The sequence below is a fragment of the Epinephelus lanceolatus genome, chromosome 9, assembly GCF_041903045.1.
Source record: "Epinephelus lanceolatus isolate andai-2023 chromosome 9, ASM4190304v1, whole genome shotgun sequence".
Taxonomy (NCBI): Eukaryota; Metazoa; Chordata; class Actinopteri; order Perciformes; family Serranidae; genus Epinephelus; species Epinephelus lanceolatus.
The window spans coordinates 37972203-37996222 of NC_135742.1; the positions used below are offsets into that span (position 1 = coordinate 37972203).

The window sequence follows — 24020 nt, forward strand, 5'->3', positions numbered from 1 at the left end:
CACATACAAATATGAATGTTTACATTTATGTCAATATGGACATGCTACATATTATTAACTCGGTTAGATTCTCCGCAATTAAATCGTTAAGTGCATTTTACTGAAACCATGAGCACCAGTGGGGACCGTAATCAATTCAGATTTACCAGCTGTCATAAAGTCAGAATCATGTGTCCATTCTTTGATTTCCCAGTAACATTCATATTCATTTAGTCCATAAGTGTTCACCGATCAAAAGAATCAAAGGGGTTTTTCACAACTAGATAACTAGATAAAGTGGTTTTGTGTTGCAGTGCTGGGTTCTGTAATCCTCTCTGATGCCGTTTGTCGGAGCTAGATCTAAGCTAAGTCTTGTTTTTTTTAAAAAAATTTTTTAAAGCAACATTCATACTGGTTCAACTTAACAATTTGATCGCATTTCCAATCTTTGCTGAGCAACAGTTTTGTGCAAAAGGAATGAAATGCCTGTTCCATATAGACACCTGTCCCAAAAATAAGCCTGTTGAGTTCAGTGATTTAAGAAAATAATAAAAATAATAATATTGTAAATATTTTTGAGACCACCCAAATTTTCACAAATCATGCCTTCAGGGGAGCTTATGTCTTATTAAGAGGAGCCAAGCTCCCCCTGACTCCCCTGTAGTTGGCACCCTGCTCTCATGACCATATTCTCTTAACTAGATTACTTTTGTAGCAGAGCTATCACGACATTGTTACTGTTTGCCAGTTAGTTGCAAACTAGCCCTGCAAGTGGTCGCACATCACCAAACTTCTAGCACCAATTGTTTTGTGGGGATGCTTGGATGAACTTCGCTGTACTGCTTTCCGTTGTGACCAGGCTTCAACAGGTGCAACTGCACTAACAACAAAGGGAGAGAGATATCACAGTCAGTGCGCACCCACGCAGTCCTGAGGAGAGGTCTAATCAGTGAAACAAAGTGAAAACACCTGTGTGGATGGAGCAGGCTGTGCAGGGCCACATCAGTTACCGATGATACATACTAATTGAAAATTTCCTCAATTACATTGCCATAGTCTACTGTTTTTGCAGGCAGGATACAAGAAATCAAGTGCAGTTTTTACCAACAGGAAATGCAATATGTGCACCAACAAACAACCAATCTGTGGCGTTGGAGTATTTAGTGTTCCACTGCCTGCTTGACTTTACTGTTAAACTTCACACAAACAAGCACAATTTATGTCTTTATGTTTTTGTTTTACACCATCTTTCTTGAGCTGTCTCACCACCATCTGTTATTAGTTTGAATGTTTTTCAGCTGTGGGAAGCTCCTCCATATCCTTTGTGCATTGAATTGTAGGATAATATTGTACATCAACAGCACACTTAAAAAGCAGGGTTTTGTTTAAAACATGTATACTCACTTTTGTGATTATTCTCAGTTTGGTCACACTTCTACCGCATATTCAATTTGCTTAAAATGTGAATGTAAATGAGCTGTGAACATGGTTGTGCGTGTCGGCTCACTGGCACAGCTCAATAGTAAGAGCCGTCGTTAATGTTGTTAGTGACACCTGTGCTTTTTTTACCCTCTCCCTTCACATGAGCGGAAAGAAGAAACGCAATAAAATCTAATCTTGTCTTTAATTAAACCAAGAAGTCAAGCATTCTCCCACACCGTGCAATAAAACACTATTTAAAGTGTTACCAAAGCCAATGCACATAGCAGCAGGTCACACAAGGTGCCGATAACCTTTACCACAAGGCTGAGGAAAATCAATTCAGAGAAAACGGAAGCTTCCGCAATCCAATTACTAGTAGAAATGTGATTTGTATGTAGAAGTGCCCAGAGTTTAAAGGCAAACTCTTTGTCTATGTGTGTGTGTGTGTGTGTGTGTAATGTAGGAGGAAGTGTGTTTCTCAGTTCAGATTGAACAGCATAGACAACATACTGTGTATCACATCTGTTATTTGCTAAATATAAGCTCAGTTTTGGGGAAATGTAACCAGATTAAATATACCTTTTGCTCACTGTCTTTGGCATCCTTATTTGGATTTGCTGAGGTGTGAAACTGGCTGTAACAGCTTGCTAATTCCCTTACATGAAAAACAGGCTTAATATAAAGGACACCAGGTAGTTCATTCACATTTGCAATTCACCACTAGCTAAGATAAATGTCTTGGTTTACACAACAGCCTGAAGACGGAGAAGAAGCAGGAGTGCTTGTTAATATATCTCTGTCTTGTAAAAGCTAAAATAATGTGGTGACTCTCCAATCTGGGACACATTAAAAGAAGAGGGGAAAAAAAATCAGCATTTCCATTCTTGGCTCTCCTGTTGCTAAAGCATATGTTATTTCTCAGCTTTCAGGCATCTAGATTTTTTTTTCTAATGCCACTGTCAAAGCAAACCTACTTTCTTTCTTTGAAAACGTCAACTGTGTCAGTGTGACTTGCCAGGATCAGGCTGTGGGTGAAGATGTTGTCAGGGTCAATTCTCTGAGAGACAGAGAGGTTCAAAGGCTCCCACTGTGTTTCAACATTGCTAAACTGCCACATTTCTGCACACACCTCCCAAAACCAGAGTGCTTAAAATGACACACTGACATCAGATGCTGTGTCCATCTAAATGACATATGCACTGTTTCTGAAGTGCTCCTTCCTCCAAAGTCCTCCAGACAGTGAATCATCAAAGTGTTACTGATGCAGAGAGAGCTGATGGATAAATTCACAGATCCTTCTGATTTGCATGATTAAAGTGGCTTTGTGGGTGGTTAAGATGGTTGGTGCCACATTAAACACCACATTAAAAAACATCCTTTGCTGGGATTTTGGCTCTACACTGTCGAAATAAACAATGGTACCATAACAAAATGAATCCAGCTGCCGAAATGTGATACTGATGAGAGGTCAGAGAGATTAGCAAGCTTCTGTAACAGGTGAAAAACAACAGAGATGTAAATGAGCTTTTGAAAACAACTAATTACCTCTGAGGCGTACCCAAAAGTTAAGTCATTAGAATAAAAGCGGTGCTGATACAAAATATCCCCCTTGGAAATTTTCATAGTTTATTCTTAACAATATTAATCAAAGTCGAAATAATGTGATCAACAGAAAAAGACCCTTTAATGTCTGAAAACGGATCTCTCAAAAAGTGATCTAAAATTAATTACAAACATGAAATACAGTACAAAAGTTTTACATACAGTACAGGCCAAAAGTTTGGACACACCTTCTCATTCAATGCGTTTTCTTTATTTTCATGACTATTTACATTGTAGATTCTCACTGAAGGCATCAAAACTATGAATGAACACGTGGAGTTATGTACTTAACAAAAAAAGGTGAAATAACTGAAAACATGTTTTATATTCTAGTTTCTTCAAAATAGCCACCCTTTGCTCTGATTACTGCTTTGCACACTCTTGGCATTCTCTCCATGAGCTTCAAGAGGTAGTCACCTGAAATGGTTTCCACTTCACAGGTGTGCCTTATCAGGGTTAATTAGTGGAATTTCTTGCTTTATCAATGGGGTTGGGACCATCAGTTGTGTTGTGCAGAAGTCAGGTTAATACACAGCCGACAGCCCTATTGGACAACTGTTAAAATTCATATTATGGCAAGAACCAATCAGCTAACTAAAGAAAAACGAGTGGCCATCATTACTTTAAGAAATGAAGGTCAGTCAGTCCGGAAAATTGCAAAAACTTTAAATGTGTCCCCAAGTGGAGTCGCAAAAACCATCAAGCGCCACAACAAAACTGGCACACATGAGGACCGACCCAGGAAAGGAAGACCAAGAGTCACCTCTGCTTCTGAGGATAAGTTCATCCGAGTCACCAGCCTCAGAAATCGCAAGTTAACAGCAGCTCAGATCAGAGACCAGATGAATGCCACACAGAGTTCTAGCAGCAGACCCATCTCTAGAACAACTGTTAAGAGGAGACTGCGCCAATCAGGCCTTCATGGTCAAATAGCTGCTAGGAAACCACTGCTAAGGAGAGGCAACAAGCAGAAGAGATTTGTTTGGGCCAAGAAACACAAGGAATGGACATTAGACCAGTGGAAATCTGTGCTTTGGTCTGATGAGTCCAAATTTGAGATCTTTGGTTCCAACCGCCGTGTCTTTGTGAGACGCAGAAAAGGTGAACGGATGGATTCCACATGCCTGGTTCCCACTGTGAAGCATGGAGGAGGAGGTGTGATGGTGTGGGGGTGTTTTGCTGGTGACACTGTTGGGGATTTATTCAAAATTGAAGGCACACTGAACCAGCATGGCTACCACAGCATCCTGCAGCGACATGCCATCCCATCCGGTTTGCGTTTAGTTGGACGATCATTTATTTTTCAACAGGACAATGACCCCAAACACACCTCCAGGCTGTGTAAGGGCTATTTGACCAAGAAGGAGAGTGATGGAGTGCTGCGGCAGATGACCTGGCCTCCACAGTCACCGGACCTGAACCCAATCGAGATGGTTTGGGGTGAGCTGGACCGCAGAGTGAAGGCAAAGGGGCCAACAAGTGCTAAACACCTCTGGGAACTCCTTCAAGACTGTTGGAAAACCATTTCAGGTGACTACCTCTTGAAGCTCATGGAGAGAATGCCAAGAGTGTGCAAAGCAGTAATCAGAGCAAAGGGTGGCTATTTTGAAGAAACTAGAATATAAAACATGTTTTCAGTTATTTCGCCTTTTTTGTTAAGTACATAACTCCACATGTGTTCATTCATAGTTTTGATGCCTTCAGTGAGAATCTACAATGTAAATAGTCATGAAAATAAAGAAAACGCATTGAATGAGAAGGTGTGTCCAAACTTTTGGCCTGTACTGTACATATTCAGGGCCGCCCCTCCCTAAACGCAGAACACGCGCTGTGCGTAGGGCCTCATCTTCCATGGGGGGCCACATTTTGCGCGAGGGGATGCATTTGCGCATATGCGTAATGGATGCTCACATGCGCTACCGTGAGGCGCGCGTAGAATCAGCTCGAGGAAGGAGAGAAGAGACCTGACCGCCCATGCGTCGCTGCAATGATTGACAGCACTCGACATCTGAACAATAAGAGGGGTGCGCTGGCAGGCACTTGCAGAGCTGCAGTAGGTGAAGAGTTGTCGACATGTCGTCCAAAAGAGCCTCAGGAGTATGTGCGGGGAAGGCAGGGCGGGCGGGCTCCACGGAGGGGGAGACCCGAGCCTTGGGGGTATGTGCGGGGCCGGGAGGTCTGATGCTCCCAGAGAGGGGAGAGGGAGAAATATAGCTAAGATGAAAATAGAAAAGAATGTCTCTGTATTTTACTTCTGTTTTCAGTGTTTAATTAAGGTGGGAGAGGCGGAGGGCTGAGGGAGATAGGACGCCTCCAGAGAGGGGAGAGGGAGAAATATAACAAAATAAGATTAAATAGAAAAAACCTGTCTCCCTCTTTTATTTTATTTTCAGTGTTTAATCAAGGGTGGGGGATTGAGGTGGTGGAAGTTACTTTCTTTTGATGAGTAATTGATGGCTGTTTGTGACTCAGATTTGTTTATTTATTTATTTCAGTTTGAAGTTATTTTTATTTAATATTTATTTATTTATTTCAGGTTGAATTTTTTTATTTTATTTGACTCATACAGCCAAACTACTGTATCTACAGTACATTTGTTATTGCCAGTAAAGGTTGTCAAGTTAAATGGCAAGTTGTTGTACGGTCATTTTGTACCTATGATACATTTGGGATGGGGGCCTCCAAATAAAATTTCGCTTAGGGCCCCAATTTGGTCAGGGGCAGCCCTGTACATATTGACTTCACTGGTGTAAACAGATAGTTTGAGAAGTGACACAATTAGTTAAAAGGATAAAATGCATGTGTAGTCGAGGGGTTTCATTTCATTGTATGAATGCAACTGTTTCTGGAAGGTCGATATGCAACAAGCTACTTTGCTAAATGGTGAAAAACACAAGTAAGGGGATGGGTACAAGAAACTTTTGAAGTCCCTGAACATCCCTTGGAGTACAGGGTATAGTGTACAGTCAGTGTTAGAATGAGTAAGCTAGTTTGAAAAGGTGGGTTTTGAGACGAGATTTGAATGATGTTTTGATGTTATGCTGTCAGCCTGTCAAATGTGTCGGGGCAGGGAGTTCCAGATCCTGGAGGCAGTGCAGCTGACAGCCCTGGCATCCATGGTGCTGAGGCATGAGGTGGGAATGGTCAGGAGACTAGCAGAGGAAGAGCGCAGGGAGTGGAAGGGGGGTGTATTCCTGGAGGAGGTCAGAGAGGTAGGTGGGGGCTACATTGTGGAGGGCTCTGAAGGTGAGCAGATAGTTTTGTAGTCAATCCCGTACTGAACAGGAAGCCAGGGTGGTTGGATAAGAATGGGGTGATGTGGTCAGATGATTTGGTGCTGGTAATGACCCGGGCAGCAGAGTTTTGTATGATTTGAAGTCTGTTAAGGAGTTTGGTGGGGAGGCCGAAGACAACTGTGTTACAATAGTCAATACAGGAAGTAATGTATTAATTGATCATTAGCATTAGATGAGTTGACTGCCCCTACAACTAACGTTATTCTGTTGTTGTTGTTGTGGTCCGTTTCTGGAGCTGCATGTTGACTCTTCCCTTGGCAAAATAGTTTCCGAGATGGGGAATAAGGTAGAGGGACCATAGGTTGCACTAGCGGTGAACCTGGCTCATTTAGCTTGTCACATTTGTCACTGTGGTCTGGTAAACAGAGAGAGAGAGCACGGCAAAGAGGGGCTGAGTGAATCAATGCACTGTAAGCAGCTCTACAATGAAATAAGATCTTTACCAGGGGCGACTGCACTGAGACAACAAGGGAGGCTGAGCTTCCCCTAAAATTTCATAGAAGAAATGGTTAAATATGCACTATTGAATTTACATTAAAATAAGAATTTTCATTGCATTAAACGTGCTCTAGGATGCATTTAACATCATGACTATGATGTTCAAACATCAGCTGTTTATCACCAGTTTTCAAACACGACCTCCCTGTCATCCATTCGAGTGTCGGCACAGTGGACGCGGAGGAATTGTCTAAAAGGCTGAACCCCTTTGTGATTGACAGCGCTTTGGAAATACACACCAGCATCGTTGCACTTCGAGCTTGAGCCGTCCAGAGTTCCTTATTTCCATAAGCCATATAGCTAATTTTCACCGTTTGTAAACCCATCTGAAAATCACTGAGGTGTGTTTTGCTGTGGTTCTTCTATGGCATGAGTGTGGCTGAAAAACGGCTTCAATTAAATGTTCCTTTTATAAGTTACTGCCTCGCTACAATATGACAAATTTTATGATGTAAACATTAAAGTGAGCTTCCCCTGTTTGAAAGACCAGCAGCCGCCACTGGTTTTTACCCTTGTTAAATGGTAAAAAAAAAAAAAAGAGGAAGAAAAAAAGAAAATTAATGTGTGGCGATCTGGGGCCTACACATTAACTGGGTGGCTGGTATAGGTCATTTGTCATAGTAGCACATTGTAGTGAGCTGAATCAATATCACACCAATAAATTAGGTCCTTACTGGATGACTGTGTTGCAAAATGGCAAGCAGTTAATGAAAGAAATGTGCTGTTTGCTGTTTTAATGCAGAAATGTTACCTATTATATCTTTAAGAAACAGAAACACCAAACTGTTCTTCCAAGACCTCACAGAGGCTTTTTAATGTGGGTTGACACTTTTCACTGTTTGACTTGTGGGGTTTTGTTTTGTTTCGTTTTTGTTGTTTCTTCTTTTTCTTTTCTTTACTTTTTTTTTTTTTTTTTTTTTGATGTTAGGAGTTTCTGTGTGTGCATTTCATCTTTAGAAAACAAATAATGAAAGGAAGCCAGCCTCTGGTGATTTTCCCGAATTTGAAAACATTTATGTGTCTTCAAAAACTGACTGTTGACCACTTTGTTAAAATCATGAAAAACGTGTCTGTGCCAACATTTCTTGACAGACACAAAAAGCAAAGAGATGTTTACTGTTTGCTTATTTTATTTTTATGAATGGATTTTTTTTCTTTTGTTGAGGTTTTCCTTGCAGTGTTGTATGTGAATGGGATTTAAAGGTACCCTGTGGTGTTTTTGGCCACTAGAGGCACTATGGAGAAATGCTTTTACAAGTGGGTCCCTTTCTTTGGTTTTATCACGAGACTCTCATTGGATTGCTAGGACCTACAAGTCTATGGCCAACTATTACTTCTAGCGAGCTAATCTTCCACCATGTTACTGCCAGCCGACCACTGTTGGCTGTGCAAATTGTTGTCATGGTGTTTTCAACAAGTCCTCCAACCCATTAGACCATAGTCACGCCTACCCTCTAATACAACGCACAGAAGTGTTTCCTAAATTCCCTGTCACTATGTTGGGTTTAGTAACAGAATCATCATTAGAACACAGACCTGCATTTGATAAAATTTGCTTCAGGGACCTCCATATAAAAAGATTTTGGTTGTTAAATGTGAATAAGACCAGAATTCTATAGTTGTCAACTACAGTTCAGGAGATAACCATGAAGGGACTGAAACCTATGATCAGGAATCCCCTGGAACTCCATTAGCACCCCTCAGGTCCCCTTGGAGCCCTAGTTGAGAACCGCTAGTCTATACTTTACTGAGAATTTGCACAAAATTACACAAAACCTTCCAGGAAATTTCTATGAAATTATTAGGGAATTTCAGGACCTGTAATTTCAGTCACATTCAATGCATACTTAAGTACAGTATTTGAGTTAATGTACACAGTCACATTCACATTCCGCCACTGTTACTATTACCGGGGGAGGGTCTTTGCCTAGACTTTGAAAAGCAATGCACTGGCCCAACTGAAAAAAAAGGAAGAAAAAAAAAAGAAAAAGTTTTATGCATACTTTTTTCAAAGTTTTCATTTACAACAAACCAACTGTAACTGAAGTATTACCTTGTAAGAGCAGAGGGACTCCCTCTGACAGAAACCATCTCCCCAGAGGGCCCCAGCAGACCCTTAACCGCCACTGATGGATGACACATTGGGGAATAAGATCTGTACCATGTCACCTTGCTGTCACACAAGCTGAGTCAATAAAACCTCCTTCAACAGAGGCCACAGACACCCTGACAAATTATACACAGTAACTTATGTTGTTTTAATTTCTGCTGCTGCTGCTGCTGCTGCCTCCTCTCTCCCCCAGCGGACAAACATGCTTCAAATGTCTTTATTTTCCTGGCCGCTGGTGTGGTGTGGTGTGGTGTGTGTGTGTGTGTGTGTGTGTGTGTGTGTGTGTGTGTAAATGCAACAAATGCAAATGCAACAAATATGAGTAGCTGAGCTCACCCTCAGCTCAATCCTGTATCACGAAATGAACTGTATCAACATCTATTCTACAGTATATGAGCACTAAAGTGTGAATTATGTGAAGGAAAGGCATGTTTACATGCATAATTCAATTGTGCCTGTTTATTTAAAGATGTGGGTGTTTGTACCAGTATACATAATTAATGAATGTGTGTGTTGGGAGGAAGGGCAGCTGTTCTTTTGACTTTGCCTGCCAGTAGAGGCAAGAGAATAAAGGAGGTAACAGGATGCCTCTCTTCTCACTGCCTTGCAGGCACTAATCTCAGGCTCATGTTGTGTGAAGCCCAATTTAGTGGAGAGAGATGACAGAGGACGAGGTGTGCTCACTCTGTGATTTCCTCTCTTTGAGCGTGGGTCTCATAATGTACGTGTGTATAAAGTTCAGAAGTGAAGTTAAATCATCTATTTGTGCCAATTTACACACTTAACAAGTTACATATTCATGTTAACACAGTTATTATTAACATTATTAATACTTTCATTAGTGAATCTGCCACTGGTTTTTCAACCCATTCTCACTCCCACATCGTCAAATACCAACGCTTTGTCAGCAGACGTCAGCGTCAGACACCGACATACAGAGACACCCTTCGCAGCAGTATGAAACACACTGTTCAGTGGTACAGAGAGCGTGAAAGTGTGTACGGGGCGGGTGAGCGGGGTGGTGTATGGGCCAGTAAACTCTCTCGACTGAAATCCCACTGATCATTTCCTGTGTGAAGTGGAGTTATTTTAATATCAATAGATTGTGCTAGTACGTGTGGCATGCTACAGTACTGAGGTATGTCACATGACGTTACATGTCGTTAGTAACAAGTGTACCTAATTTTAAGTCACGCCAAGCCTGAACACATGCTCTTGTTGCCTAAACCCAAGTAAATTAACCTAAAAGCAAAGCATTGTACGTATGTTTTAAGTTTATTTTGAAAAAGACTACATGGATGTAAAGAGTGTAAATTGACATGCCGTCCCTGAACATCAAAAACTGAAAGTGTATACGACCTGACATATACAGTACAGGCCAAAAGTTTGGACACACCTTCTCATTCAATGCGTTTTCTTTATTTTCATGACTATTTACATTGTAGATTCTCACTGAAGGCATCAAAACTATGAATGAACACATGTGGAGTTATGTACTTAACAAAAAAAGGTGAAATAACTGAAAACATGTTTTATATTCTAGTTTCTTCAAAATAGCCACCCTTTGCTCTGATTACTGCTTTGCACACTCTTGGCATTCTCTCCATGAGCTTCAAGAGGTAGTCACCTGAAATGGTTTCCACTTCACAGGTGTGCCTTATCAGGGTTAATTAGTGGAATTTCTTGCTTTATCAATGGGGTTGGGACCATCAGTTGTGTTGTGCAGAAGTCAGGTTAATACACAGCCGACAGCCCTATTGGACAACTGTTAAAATTCATATTATGGCAAGAACCAATCAGCTAACTAAAGAAAAACGAGTGGCCATCATTACTTTAAGAAATGAAGGTCAGTCAGTCCGGAAAATTGCAAAAACCATCAAGCGCTACAACGAAACTGGCACACATGAGGACCGACCCAGGAAAGGAAGACCAAGAGTCACCTCTGCTTCTGAGGATAAGTTCATCCGAGTCACCAGCCTCAGAAATCGCAAGTTAACAGCAGCTCAGATCAGAGACCAGATGAATGCCACACAGAGTTCTAGCAGCAGACCCATCTCTAGAACAACTGTTAAGAGGAGACTGCGCCAATCAGGCCTTCATGGTCAAATAGCTGCTAGGAAACCACTGCTAAGGAGAGGCAACAAGCAGAAGAGATTTGTTTGGGCCAAGAAACACAAGGAATGGACATTAGACCAGTGGAAATCTGTGCTTTGGTCTGATGAGTCCAAATTTGAGATCTTTGGTTCCAACCGCCGTGAACAGATGGATTCCACATGCCTGGTTCCCACTGTGAAGCATGGAGGAGGAGGTGTGATGGTGTGGGGGTGTTTTGCTGGTGACACTGTTGGGGATTTATTCAAAATTGAAGGCACACTGAACCAGCATGGCTACCACAGCATCCTGCAGCGACATGCCATCCCATCCGGTTTGCGTTTAGTTGGACGATCATTTATTTTTCAACAGGACAATGACCCCAAACACACCTCCAGGCTGTGTAAGGGCTATTTGACCAAGAAGGAGAGTGATGGAGTGCTGCGGCAGATGACCTGGCCTCCACAGTCACCGGACCTGAATCCAATCGAGATGGTTTGGGGTGAGCTGGACCGCAGAGTGAAGGCAAAGGGGCCAACAAGTGCTAAACACCTCTGGGAACTCCTTCAAGACTGTTGGAAAACCATTTCAGGTGACTACCTCTTGAAGCTCATGGAGAGAATGCCAAGAGTGTGCAAAGCAGTAATCAGAGCAAAGGGTGGCTATTTTGAAGAAACTAGAATATAAAACATGTTTTCAGTTATTTCACCTTTTTTTGTTAAGTACATAACTCCACATGTGTTCATTCATAGTTTTGATGCCTTCAGTGAGAATCTACAATGTAAATAGTCATGAAAATAAAGAAAACGCATTGAATGAGAAGGTGTGTCCAAACTTTTGGCCTGTACTGTAGGTCCACTGACAAAGCGATGGTATTGAAAGAGTGGGGTGAGAACACATTGGGTTTGTCATACTTTTACCTCAGTCTAAAGGCACGTCAGGTGATGCACATCAAGTGTTGCCCCTAGCACACACAGGACGCACTGTGCTGCAACTCATCAGCAACTGACCACATTAAGTCATTACTGCTTCACTGAAAGATCTGTACTTCCTCCACTTTTGCATTATCTTAAAATCATGTCTGGACACCCACAAATTAAATTTGAATGAACAAATTTGAATATTGATTTATCACCTGAAAAGACTGAAAATAGGACAGTGGCATGAAGTGCAGTGGGGCAGCATGTCCAGAAGCCCTGACGCGCATCTGTCTGCCGCTGGTTTGGGGTTGTACATTGTGTTGTGTGTTTTGGCCTTTTGTCCTCTAGCTTCTGATTGGTTAGTTCAGTGATATGTGAGTCAAGAACAAGGGCTGCAGACTGACTTGGCAGAGAAGGCTGCCATCTTGTTTTTACATGGATTAGTGTATTGTGCTCTTACCACCAGTAGATGGCACACAAAAGGGTCCATGAACAAGGACAACAGGTCGAAGTTAAAGGCCCTATATGTAAGAATGTGGCCAAAATGGTAACTGCATTCAAATTCAAAATACTGCCGCGAGTCGTGTCCGCCCCCCCTTCCCTACAGATTTGAGGTTGCTGGACAGCGGCACGCTGGAGACTGATTTGTTTGCCCACGGGTGGCTGCCGTGGCAGGGCCGTGTCGCCGCGTCTGTGATCTTCGGTCTTTCAGCGGACTATTCGAGCAAGTCCGGCTTCTCTGCTGCTAACGCTGCTGCCGGGATACAGCTGAGGAGGAGCCGGCTGCTAATGCTATGTACCGGGACACTGCTAACGCTGCTGCTGGGATACAGCTGAGGAGGAGCTGGCTGCTAATGCTATGTACTGGAACACTGCTAATGCTGTTTGCCGTGCTGCTGTAGCTCAGTCATAACTGTAACTGATGCTGAGACTCTACTGACTGCGTGACTGGTAGACGGCGGTGGGTGGTGCAACAGGCCAAAACACAAATTCAAAACATAAACATGATTTGCGGACCGTAAAATATTTTTTTAAATGTGAATATTCTGGCTGTACTATTGTTGTCAGTGAGATTAGTATGTTATATGAACATTATTCCTTAGTCTCTGTGACATATTAGGAGGATTTTACGACTATTTGCTTTAGATTTCTTACATATAGCTCCTTTAAGTAGAATGAAGTATAAGGTCAAGTAAACCCAAAAAGTGATGCTCTTATATGAGGACACATCTCGGGAGGATATTCAAACACTGTGCCTTTAAGCAAATCATTAGGATTTCGTGAGGTTGTGATGTCACAACTATATAAAGATAGACAGTGCTGTTACAGTCAGTTTGGCTATATGAAAGACCCAGAAACACTGACCAGTCAGAGATGACTGAGCATTTTCAGGAGGAACACTTAAAGAGACAGGTGCTAAAACGGTGAAGACAGATTTATTCAGGCAGACAGTACAAGAGGAATAATGTGTTGTTGTTTTTTTTTAACATCATAGTTTGTAACATGTTCTAGAAACCCAAATGAAATGTTTGAACCTGAAAGTGAGCATAATATGGGACCTTTAAGAAAGTCACCATCCTGCTCCTCCATATAATCCAACCAACATAAACCCGAATGTTACATACCGTATGTATTGTATGTATTTATTATGTGTGTGTGTCTTTCTTCATCATAACACTGATCTAATTTGTGACGTGTTCTTGTACTTCTTTTCTCATGAGAAGCAAATATTCTCTGCAGGATAAAAAGGTGAGGAAAATTCAAAATGACTTCATTTTGTTGAAGCTGGGGTAGGCAGTTTTCTGAAAAAAGGCAAAAAAAAAAAAAAATTGAAAATACAGCCCTCATCCTGCAGCTCTCTTTTCTGCCCTCTCTGTCCTATGTCTCTCCCACCAGATGAGCATTGGCATATGCACATACCTCATACAGTAACCCCAATGAGTAACAGTCATTAATTTCAATCATCCCAATTATGGTTGTGATCCAGGTGCTGTTATCTAGCTGCACTTATATGACAGTTACTATGCTGTTTGGATAGTGTTTGGATGCTTTCTATACTGTCCTCAGCTCGAGGATGCTTGAGCCAAAAATGACATTATCACGTATTGTGTCGTTATGAGTAGAAATCTCAGCTGGAAATCTGTCTGAAGGGGAGGGACAAACACATCCGCCAGAGCAAATAAAACGTGAGCTCAAAGATTCATCTGGTTCCCAGGGTAGACTCCAGAACAGAGACAGATAAAAAGGTAAAAGGAGGGAATGAGAGGGTTTCTTATCTTTTTCTTACAGTGTAGAAGTGTTTGTGTCTCTCTGGTAGGTGTGATTATGTCATGGGGGTGGAGATGTACAACATTTATCTGTGTGAGTGTGCATTCACAAACAGTGTCATCTATTAAAACTCTCCAAGAGGCCATACTTACTGATTCCCACTGACTGCAAAGGCGGCAGACAGGGTGACTGCGATAGTGGCAATGGGGCAACGCCCACGAAGAAACACATGTAGGATCTGGCCCGGGGTCAGCCTTAATCAAATGCATCATTTACAACTTCAGCTGCTGAGCTGAATGACTGCTGCCTTCTCACTCAGTTCCTATGTGTCACTGATTACAGTTTCATTAAAAAAGTAATAAGTGCAGCTGGCACCCTTTAATGAACAATGAAATTGCTGTTGCGCTGTTCACAACAAACTATATTTCCATAGAGAAATGTGACAGAGGCAGTAGAAGGGGAGGGCAATAGGAAGGCTGGCAGCAGAGCAGGGTAAACACTATTGCTGATGAGCTGAGAGGTTGCCATCAGCAGAGCTGTGATTGGAGCCGTGTTGCTGTGGATCTGAGTGCCTGCATATGTGCGTCATTGCGTGGGTGTTTTCCTGTGTTCGCTGAACTACTCTTGTGTGCACATTTGTGAAAATGAACCTGTGTTTGTGCCTTCAAATGTGTGTGTCGGCTAGTTATGCCTGTGGGATTACAAAAAGACAAATGTAAGAAATAGGAGTTACTGGGGTGGCGCAAAGTGTGAATAAAGCACTTCCAGGCATGCTGCATTTACCCTGTGTTTTAAAGCAGCTTCAGAAGTTTGCTTTGCACAGCAAGGTTTCTGTGTGTGCAAGGGGAAGATTACCACCAGCATTTGCACAACAATACATTTCCTTGCCTTCTCTTTCATCGTAGATCACGGGGTGAGGGGAGATGAAATTGGTGTGCTTCAGAAGCAATGACAGCTTTTGCTATTTCCTCTGCCCAAGCAATGCATAAATACAGAGTGTTAAAATGATTCACATTAATGCTTAGTCACTGGTATGATATGAGAGGCCTTTGGTTCTATTTTAGCAGCTCAAAGAAAGATGATATGTGGAGGAAAGGTGACTAGTCAACCCTGACTGTCACTGCGCAGGCAGACCAGGGTCACATTGTGCCTGTTAATTATTCTTAGTGCTTGTCCTAACTATCTTCAACCTTCTGCATAACATTAATCCAAATGGTGGCAAGCTTTTTGCCAAACCTCTATGGCACTCACAGAGTTTAAAATGATATGCAAAAAGTGCTCCAACCAGCCTGTGGGTTAATAATACTGAAGTTCTTCGAATTGCTGTTTTACCTGCCTTGTCCTCCAGTCAAAGTGTGTTTCACTTATTGTTACTTGAACTGGATGTTTGAGCTTCACTGCGCAGAACGATGTATGTGCAGAGTATGACACTACAAGTTTGTTTTTATGGTCATCTGCTGAAGGAAGGAAGTTTCTCTATGCTCACCTTAAATTTCAGTTCGACATGTGTACATGCGAGCAGGATTTTGGTAAATCACAACTAGTTGGGAGCCAGTAGTGGTTGTAGGTGCAACAGCTTAAAAAGCATTTAAATTGCTACCAATATCTAAATTGAATGACAGAATTTAATTTGCATTCATTTTAAATCAGGGCACCACCCTTTGAAAAGGAAAAGTGATAACAAATTAATTAATTTAGTTTCATAAAAAATACTGAACTATCAATTTGGAACTCTGATGAATAATTAAATTAATAACTACAACTATAATTACCATCTCAATAGCTTGTAAAGGCTGAGGTTTTTGGAGTTCTGGATAGTAAAGGTTAGTCATATTCACTGTTGTACAATATTACATGGATCAGCATACAGATTCTAAAGTATTCATTTTGTTTTGGATATGAGAGTGAGGGCGTGTGCCAGAGTGAGCACGAGTTGGGTGTGTGCCAGGAAGAATATTTCTGCACTTTTTTTTTGTGCCTCCGTATGTTCTGCATGTATGAGTGAGAAAACAGAACATGTAGAGTGGGAACTCTGAGTTTCCTCTCAGTGTGTACGTTTAAGACCAGATCAGTGTATCCATGTGATCTGTGTAGAGTAACGGTGCTCGGTTAGTAAAAAGGATGGTTAGTTTGTGTGCAAGACCCTGTGCCTGAGATGCATCACTAACATAAATATGAACTCAATGGTGTGGCAAAGCCAAATACCAAGTAACCAAACTACAAAGAGATCACTAAAACACAGCTCAGTGAATAGCGTTAAACCAAATCAATAACATTACATGTACATAAACAAAAACTTAAAGAGTCCTGTGCTTGGTCGTGTACTGTTATGCCCAGTCATGCCATTAAACTCTAATGGCGATTATCTGCATATCATACCAACGTTAAAGGACGGCGTTTCTTAATCAGTGTCTGATGCCGGAAGTCACTGCCCAAGTGCCAGATTGGCTTCGGAGTGAGACCTGGTTGTGATTTCAGTGCCGTCTTTGCTTTGCTGTTTTCCGATTCCGGTTGCTCCTTTTGTTCTCCCTGCAGCTCAGTGCTAACTTGCGTTGGTACTTTGTTTGCTTGTAAAGTTAGGTTAACCAGCACAATTTGTGCAGTGCTAAACTAATTTACTCTTGGTTAGCGGTGCATGCTGAATTAATCAGGGACAGGCCAAGTCTCGCATTAGTGCCATTAAAAAGTGCGGTGCAAACGATGGAGTTTAGAGAGCCATCTGGTGGAAGGAGTTACTGTACGTGCACACCAAGAGCTGCAAAAGCTGCAAAGGCGAAGATTCAATTCATTTTCAATGGGCACTGGCGACCACTGCTGCAAAAGCTGCAAAGTGTCCGCGTTTTGACGACCAGAGCGTCAGATGAAAGTTGGGGAGTCGTGAACTTTATGCAAATTAGCTATGATGCATTTCGGCTGCAAATGACCAGTCACCAATCGAAAAGTTGATGTCCATCGCTTGTGTGAAACCCAGAGAACATCCTCGGAAACTTTAATTCCTACCACACATTCATTCCTACTTCAAAATGAGAGAGAAGCTAATCACTGCTGGACACTGAGTCCTTTATGATTCGAGCCTGTTTATATATAGGGACCGAAATCAAAAGGAGCAGGCGTTGGAAGCCATGTCCCGAGTAGTTGGTTTGCCTGGTGAGTTGATATTGAGAAAATTTTTTTAAACTAGGCGCGAATACATCCATGCTAATATAACGCCTAGCATGCTAATCTCCCTTGTTTCATGTGAGTGTTTAATGTAGGCCAATTTAGTAGTTCTGTTCTGTTTTCACTGACCAAATGTCTTTACTCATGTAGCCTAGCTTTTGGGGCTGGGCAGCCGGCAAAGGTGCTGTGCTCCAGCCAGTAACCTGCTTTGTGGCTCCTTGGGCGACCTCGGCTGCTTTGGAGAGACAAAGAATAACGGGGCGACCTGTTTTTTGTTGTTGTTGTTGATAAGATGACATCATAGGTCATTGGCTACAATAACCTATGGTCACTGTGGACACTAAGGTCACGGGTGGAGCTCAAGTGGAGTTGTGAAAAATCGAGGATTGTGGGAAACAGAGTCCATGTTGTGTCTTACATTTCACAGTAAAAATTCAGTTTAAGTCGCACAAATGGATGAATTTATCCATGGAGTTCCAGTGGTCCCTACATGATCCAGCATGTGACTTAAGTGTGTTGCAGAAACATGAAACCTCAAGTGCACAAACACTGAGAATGGACTTCACAGTAAAGTGTCAAGTTGTTAAATTGGAATGAACAATATTCGCATATTCACAGATTCTGGATTTTTTTTTTTAGGAATAGTGTAATTTTAAGATATTTTTAATGAGGTGATTGAACTTTGTTTAAAAAACAAAACAAAAAATAAAACCCGTCAGCCAGTGTATATATATTTTTATTTTACAACATGTCTGGAGGGGATCTCTAACTATGATGTCTGGATTCTTTCTCGTAAGTTCCCCCTTTTGAGACAAAAAATACACAAACATATAACTTATTATTGTGCTGCACTAGATAGCTGGTAGCTCTCTCAGATGTTTCCTCTAAATGGCCCATTAGAGAGAACATATAAAAAACGAATCACAGAAATACGGTGTTTGCTGCATGAAGGAAAATAACCACAATCAAACACAAAGCAGATCATAATGCTGTAAACATAGGGAGAAATTGAGCTACTGAATACACAGCTGAAGATCAGACTTTGACCCTGCATGACTCTGAATCAGAAAAACTCTCTGCCTTGGGAGTAAAATCCCCCGACTGTCCATTGTAGTATAATAATTTGCATTCCGTGCAGCCCTCTGGTTAAGCTCTCAAAATCTGCTGCAATTCAAAAGACTAACAATATAAAATCAGGTCTGTATTCGGCTACCTAAGGGGATGCTTGAACAGGCTCTTTAATTTATAGAATCAAGGCAAAATTGCAAAGTGGGCTTTTAGCGAAGTTGCATAGTGCATGGGGGGCTGACCTCAATCTGTTTTGGGTTGATAAACAACTACCGTCGGGCCAGGTGGGCATGTAGGTCTCTGTTCACATTAGGTTTTTCAGATTAGGTTCTGGTCTGGTGTTAAATGAGGCAAGAGGTTTGCCTGAGTACTGTCTTTTTGTTTTTCGTTTTTTATGCAGCATGGTTAACAATGAGAGTAATAACCAGTAGTGTGGTGTTTTCCACTAGGTGGGGGCTATGGTAGCAATCCAATAGGCAGCAGCTCTGATTTTTTTTTTTTTTTGTCATTTTTGTATTTCAAAACATGATGGCCCATTTTGAAAGCATTTCTCATGTCACTGAATCTTGTTGTGTTTTGGATGTTATTATCATACTGTTTCTGATGTGTCAGTGTTTTTGTTGCGGTGGTCTGCACAGATCTGACACCTGCCTGCCCGCTGTTCCCTGGCAAAGACAGCAGTGTCAGCATTGTTGGCAAGACAGAGGTCGCCAGGGGCTGCAGGTAAAAAATAACCATATGTTTTTAGTTTCATAAAATGTTGCCCGAATTCACAAACATTACAGACATTCCTGTCATCTTGGGGATGGTAAATGGATTTTTATTTGTATAGTGCTTCTCTAGTCCTCTGACCTCTCACAGCACTTTCACCCACTCACACACACATTCATACACTGGCGGCTGAGGCTACCACTCAGTTAACCATTCACATGCACACACACTCACACTCTTGGGTTCAGAATCTTTCTTTTGGACACGCAAACTGGATGAGCTGGGGATTGAAACGTCAATTAGTGTACGGCTTGCTCTACCTCCTGACCCACAGCCACTACGCCACAACGTCTGCTGTCACATGTTAACAGGGAAACCAGATGACCTGTAACATTAGTAAAGGAACAAAACTATTAGCATCAAAATATGAAAGTGCCCTAAAGTGAAAGTATTGATCATACAAATGGTTTGTTTCAGAATCAAATATTATATTATTAGAAAATAATTAATTTATTATTATTAACATGATTAATGTATTCATCACTTTAATGTGACAGCTGGTAAAGGTGAAGCTCATCTTGATCACCCACTAAACTGCCAGGTGGCTTAATCTATAATAACACATCATCATTTATTATCTGAATTACTTGTGTTAATCTGCAAAGTAACTACAGATGTAGTTACAAAAAAAGTACAATATTTGCCTGCAATATGGTAGATTAGGAGTATAAAGTATGAAAATGGAAATACTCGAGTAAAGTAAGAATACTTAGTTACATTGCACCACTTACAAAATCCTACAGCAGTCGGCAAGTATTTTACCATTTAAGATGACCATATTTGGTTCGTAAATTCAAGTGTTAAAATGAGAAATACAATATATCTTACAACAAACCTAGTAAATAGTCATGTTTATTATTTCTGTTAATGTTTTTTTTTTTTTTGCATTTGTTAGATGCTATTTTCTTTTTTTTATAGATGTAGGCCTATTTATCATTTAATCCAGTTTTCTATCATTTACATTGTCATTTAAGTTTAAACAGAATGCACCATTTAATTAGCCTATATATGAATCCAAACCAAGAAATCAGGTCATTTGCTATGATGTAGGCATCATTAGGTTGTAAAAAATAAACATAATAATAATAGTGGTAATAATAATGATAATAATAATAGTTATAGTAACTACATGAATAAAAAAAGTCATAGTATCTTGGGCATCTATGTCATTAGGGCCCGCATAATTTGTTTGACCGCGTGGAAATCTGGGCAATTTAAAGATAAAATACAATGCAGTGTCGCTGCATAACACAGAACAGCATCACGATTCTATAGTCAGATCCTTCTCCACAGCTCCCCCTCGCATCACATTATGGGCACTTCTTGCTCCAAAATAAAAACAAGATAGTGATGCCTGAAAGTCCAAACTCAGCTTCAGAACAGGAGTCCACAAGCCAGTGGGTGACATCATACTGGCTACGTCCATTACCTTAGACAGTCTATGGCAACAGCACATCATTGAATTGAACACAAAAATTAGCATCAAAAACTAATTGCTGTGCAGTGTTATCACATACAAAACAATCATAATTGTCAATATCCAGTTTGATTGTTTTACTCAGGTTCATTTTCTTTCTTAGCTATCAGCATATTTCTTTTCGTATAGCATATAGCTCACTCATAATTCAACTTGGCCTGTCATCGTTTCAAGGATGCAAATCTGTCTATGACCTTGTTCTAAAAACTGTGAATACATTTTAAGAGTCTCTTTTCAATCGACAAAATAGTGAGCGTATTAATATGTTTATTGGACATAGAGGTTCGGAGAAATGCTTTTATCCTTTTCAAGGCAGAGAAACCTCTCTCAGCCGCCGATGTTTTCATGGGGGTTGTGATCTGAATTTGAAGGAGGTGGATTGTCTCTAAGAAGGTTAGCTGGAGGTTGTTGTCCACTATGAGGTAGAGTAGAGCTCCACTATAGACACTGAACTCCTCTCTGTTGAAGATAAGAGAGAGCTCAGTGTGCAGTTTCACCTTGGTTATCATTGGATACGCATCAGCTGTGCAATTGAGAGCTGTGGGAGCTGCTTTTTGAGTCTCACTTTCAACAATGTGGCTCTTTGAAGATGTCCTGTGAATCCAAATTGCTCCCTGATATAGGCCATAACAATGTTGTACACCTCAGTGGCAGTCTGGCCATAGGTTTCCAGGTCAGGCCATCTTCACAGTCAGGAGGCCACTGTGAGGGGATGCTGTGTGCTCTCTTTGCACAAGACTGGAACAAATTCTTCACAAACACTGTATGTTGTCAACAAAGGTTTTCAGCACACCTGGGATGTACACCATGTCAATATCTATTTTCTGCAGCTGGCAGAAACAGAGTGAAACAAAGCCAAGAAGAAGATAAATTCCCAGTCTTCTAAGAATTGCAGTAATCTATCTAGATCTCGCTCAGTATTCGCATCGAACTGCGGCTGTCCAGTATTCATACTGTAGAAAGCACTTAATTAAATCTTCTCTGTCTTCATGAACATCATTGACAGCCTGGACTGGAAGTTACAGCGAGTTGGAGCTGCTTTTGGAAGTCTGCAGTGTGCCACATCATCCAGCCCAGTTGTCCTCTTGAGGGTGTAAGGAAAAAAGTTAAAAAATTAACTCAATTTGGTGGAAAAACAAAACAGCGCACTCTTTGGATCTGGTGAGCTACTTGCTGTATGACTAGATTTAATTGGTGCACATGTCCATACTGGGCAAATTATTCACATCTGGTATCGCCTCACACACACCAATGGATTCTTGTCTCATCACACTCCGCCGTCATACGTCTGGGCTATTAGTTTGTCATATCTCCTCTGCTGGCAAAATTTCTTATAACAGGTCAAGAAAAGATGTAGCAACAGTCTCTACATTGAGAGTGTTTCATAGACTGTACATAAAGATGGACGAACTGTCTCCACTTCCTTCCACTGTACAAAAATTAAGACAAACTTTTCTGGATATGGATGCTGTCATCTTGCACCAGTGATGTCATTTTGAGCCAGAGTCTGCGCAGCAGTGACCTTCGCAGAATAGAGTTCCCACCCATTTACCTGTCCAACCAATCGCAAGCAGGGCCATTAATCACAAGCACACCAACTGGCCCAGTTAGCTGTCTGTCATGACATCAAATCCTCTTTTGTAGTATCAAATAACTAATTAAAAGTTATCAGAAAGACAGAATTTAACCTTGTAAATTCAATTGACATGTACTTTGATTTTTTTGTTTGGCCCATGTTCCATTTGCTAACATAAAGAGGGTGCGCTTTATGACCTATACATAAGCCAGTCACCAGGGGATGATTGAAATGTTTTTGCTTCACTTCTGGGGAGCTGTCATGATGGTATATGAGAGTGAAGCTGTAAAGGTGCTCCTGAACCTGATGGGCACTGTCTATGTGACACAGGACAAGCACTAACTGAAACTGTTGCGACACATCAATAGTTTCTTCCTGAATGGCTGAAGAGTTCATGTTTTTGATCTCCTCTGCTTTGTGCTCAATCGTAATCGCCAGCATACAACCAAGCACATCGTCAAATTCAGTTGCAAACACCACCAGTCCATTAAAAATCCCAGGGTTCGCCATGTAACAGCTCTCATTGTGGCCACTTAATGCAAAATCATATGACACAGTCAATAATATATGAATGTACACCTCTGTTACTGCTAAGTGATGCCAACCCATAGCTGTCGCTAAGCTGGCTAGCAGTGTTTGAGTTTCATTGGGTTTTCCATTTGAGTTTTGCTTTCTTAATCTTTTTTTACTTTTTCGGAAAATTTGTCCCATGTCTGTCCAACTTTGTCAGATGTGGGTCTCCGAAACAGCAGGCATTGGTCACGTCCAGAAGGCTGCTAATATTCAAGTTCTTTGGCTGGTCCTGTCCAATTTTTCACTGTGAGCTTTTGTGATAATGTCCTCCAGTTTTGAGCAGTCAATCAGTTCTGTTTTCAGCAAATAATTGTTCATCTATATTAGCCATTGCTGAACTGACTACTAGCTGGTCTGACCAGCTATAAACCGACAGGTGCACCTCTGGTCAAATAGTCCTCTAGTTACTTAAGTGTTGCCAAGTAGCTTTAAAAACATCACTATTAGCCAATGATATGAATATTGAAAAAAAAAAATGTTTTTTTTTAATAAGAAAAATGTCTGTACTATGATAAACCAGGCTAAAATTTTGTCAACCTACCCAAGTTATTTTTTACATAATCCATCCCAAAGCCACTCAACTGCACAGAGAACATAAAATGTACCGCCCCAGATCCAGTTACTTTGCAAGTGGTGTCAACCAATTACCACCATTAGAAAAATAAGCCCTTTCTGTATGCATGATTTATGTGAAATGATTTTCACACAATAATAAAAAAAAAAAAGATTTTTCATTAAAATATGCATTTCACAATTGGAATTGCAGGACGGGTGACACCCTAGCACCCTTTATGGACCCCATGGTACTGATGAAAGCCATGGACACGTGCCTGTGAGCTAACATGAGTGTGAAAAGCTGAATTTTGGGAATCATAGTTCTCAGCTTTAACCTAGGGCACTGAGTAAGAATTGAATAGACATGTGGTTATGTGGTTAATCCACTTTTAGCAACTGAAAGTTGTATTCTGACTTCAAATTTAGGCATGTCTAAAAAAAGCTGAAAACTAAAATTGTTTTTGAAGATGTGTGCTTGAACCTGCAAATACTGTTTTCATTCTTTAAAATAGATTTTAAAACCGATTTTTCAAAACCTATTCTCTGTTCCTGTTTTTTCAGTTGTGTATTGTCCTAGTTTTATATCTTGAAATGTTTTGCTCTGTAAAGCACCTGGTAAACTGTTCTCTTTTAGCTTAGTAGTTGTAATAGTGGA

At 41.0% G+C, this 24020-nt stretch overlaps 1 protein-coding gene across 1 annotated transcript in view; it reads right to left on the reverse strand.

Annotated features, from left to right (window-relative positions):
• tacr1a (tachykinin receptor 1a) overlaps positions 1–24020 on the reverse strand; it is a 76260-nt gene that overhangs the window by 19670 nt on the left and 32570 nt on the right. The gene's annotated exons all lie outside the window — the stretch shown is intronic.